This window comes from Tamandua tetradactyla, chromosome 11 (assembly GCF_023851605.1).
Source record: "Tamandua tetradactyla isolate mTamTet1 chromosome 11, mTamTet1.pri, whole genome shotgun sequence".
NCBI classification, from domain to species: Eukaryota; Metazoa; Chordata; class Mammalia; order Pilosa; family Myrmecophagidae; genus Tamandua; species Tamandua tetradactyla.
Window position 1 is genome coordinate 99,066,292 of NC_135337.1, and position 2,781 is coordinate 99,069,072.

A 2,781-nucleotide genomic window follows, 5' to 3' on the forward strand; every position below is an offset into this window, starting at 1 on the left:
GTTTTTAAACCTCTTTTTTGGTCATGCACTTTTCTTTTCTCATAATCCATTAATGAAACACTCTGCATAGGGAAAATTTCAGAATTAAAATTTTGCACTGTAGCAAAACAATAACTGTAGATTTATACAATCAATTTATTACTGATTATTTTATATTTATTTTAGAATCTTCATAAGGAATGATAGTGTATTACATATATGGCTATCATTTCTCTTTGATAGAATTATGTCTGGAAAACCCAGCCAAGGAATTTGCAGAAATAATGAGCAAATGCACAGAGAGATATCTTTCACATTTATTGTTAACATTTGAAAAGCAATTGCAATGGTACAGTAAGTTGAAGAGGCCAAAAATGGACAACTTAATGTCAGGTTTTTGAAGAAAGAAAACTGAAAAAACAGATTGCACTGTTTTTGATGGTATACTAAGTACATGAACTTCCAGAATAACTTCTGCTGTTTATTCACAACAATTCCAAAGGAATTAAAACAAAAGGATCATTGCCAGGAAAGAGCAGATAAAATATTTTGGTGTAAAAAGGCTGTCCTGTAAGATAAATTGAAACATAAATCTAATTTGTTCCAGTTTTAGCCATCTGGGAACATTTTAAAATTAGATAACTTTCACCCTGTTTTCCTTTTTTAAATTCAACACAATTATGTGAGTTAAATATGGTTTCTCCACTTTTATAATCATGATTATCAAAGAAAGGATTTTCATGTACACTGTAGCAACTTTTGGACTGATACTCAAGTGCTACCCTCCACTGTAACATTTTTGCATGCAAAAATCCAGATATTAATTGTTTTAGTGACTTTTAAGATGATGTTATATAAGTAAAGGTAGTAGAAAATTTAACAGAAAATAACCCACTTAAATTCAGTTTAAAAATTTTTTTCATATGAAAAATTTGTAAAACCATGAATGAAACCATGTCTTTCTTTTATTTACACAGAGAAATGCATCCTTTGGGCCCCATTCCTTCATCAATGTCTGTCCTTTCACTGCCTAGCTTATCATATGCCCTTCTAAGAAAGAGGCATGGTGATAGAATTGGTTGAACCCTATTTCACCAGATATTGCCTTGCAGTCCTACATAAACCACAATGTCAGGGTCACCATCATATTTGGAGTTATGTGATATTAAGCTGAAAAATTTGACAGAGATCACCATGTTTATATTGAGGGGCTTCGCAGATGATATTGAATTAAATGTCTTCCTGTTTTTCCTATTTCTAGCAATCTATCTTTTTACTCTGATAGGAAATTTGGGACTGGTTTTATTGGTTATTGGGGATTCCTGGCTCCACAACCCCATGTACTATTTTCTGAGCGTGTTGTCATTCATGGATGCCTGCTGTTCTTCAGTTATAACTCCCAAAATGTTGGTAAATTTACTGGCAGAGAATAAAAACATTTCTTTTCTTGGATGTGCAACACAAATGTTTCTGGCTTTTACTTTTGGAACCACAGAATGTTTTCTCTTGGCTGCAATGGCCTATGATCACTATCTAGCAATCTACAACCCACTTTCATATTCAGTTAAAATGTCACCTCCTGTCTATGTGTCACTCATCATTGCTTCCTATGTTGGTGGGATCTTGCATGCTACTATACACACAGTAGCCACTTTAGCTTATCCTTCTGTGCATCCAATGAAATTAGACACATCTTTTGTGACATCCCTCCACTCCTCGCTATTTCTTGTTCTGACACTCAAACTTCATCAACCAGCTTCTACTTTTCTACTTTGTTGGGTTAATTGAGATAATTACTATATCAATAGTCCTGATCTCATATAGTTTTATTCTTTTGGCCATTCTGAGAATGTGTTCTACTGAAGGGAGGCAAAAGTCTTTTCCACTTGTGGATCTCACCTGACTGGAGTATCAATTTATTATGGGACACTCTTCTTCATGTATGTGAGGCCAAGTTCCAGCTATGCTTTGGACCATGACATGATAGCGTCTATATTTTACAGTATCATAATTACCATGCTGAATCCTGTCATCTACAGTTTGAGGAACAAAGACATTAAGGAGGCAATGAAGAAACTGTTTGAGAAAAATTGTTTATTAATAAAGTTCATTTCTTACATTGAGTCAAACTGAAAAGAATGCCGGGGGTCAGTTCATATCTTTATGGTCAAGAACTAGAGAAGAAATTGGCTTGTTTTTAGCTAATATACCTGTGCTGGTTTGAAGCTATTCTGTGCCCCAAGAAAGGTCATGTTCATTTAATACATTCTTATGGGTGCAGACCTATTACGAATGGGACCTTATGATTAGGTTGTTCAAATTGAGATATGATCCAGCCTATTCCAGGTGTGTCTGGTCCTCCTGCATCACTTAGTGGGTGAAAAACATTCATGAAGGTCACAGTCCAAGGACACAGGCTTGCTAAAAGACTGAAACCTTATGGGATTACAAAACATACACCTCTCTCCACATCTTATCAACACATTAATAGTGTTATTGTACAGAAGAATGCACTACAACTGTTAAGAATTGAAAGGCTCAGACCAAATTAAGAAGGAATCCCTCAAGAAAACCAAGGACAATAGAGGAGAGAAAAACAAGAACAGAAGAAATTTAACTGCAGAAACTCAAAACTACAGGAAACAATAAATACAGCCTAAGTCCCAAACAGAAGAGCATAAAACCTCAAGCTAAAAGTCATTTACCTCTGTTTCCTTACCTAATACATCATGTCTGGCTTTCAACAATAAAACACAAGGCATGCTAAAAGGCAAAAAAAAAAAAAATCTGAAAATGCACAAC

At 34.8% G+C, this 2,781-nt stretch overlaps 1 pseudogene; it reads left to right on the forward strand.

Annotated features, from left to right (window-relative positions):
- The first annotated feature begins 1,107 nt into the window (after nucleotides 1-1,107).
- On the forward strand, nucleotides 1,108-2,112 carry LOC143649318 (olfactory receptor 5T1-like; annotated as a pseudogene).
- Nucleotides 2,113-2,781: the final 669 nt, after the last annotated feature.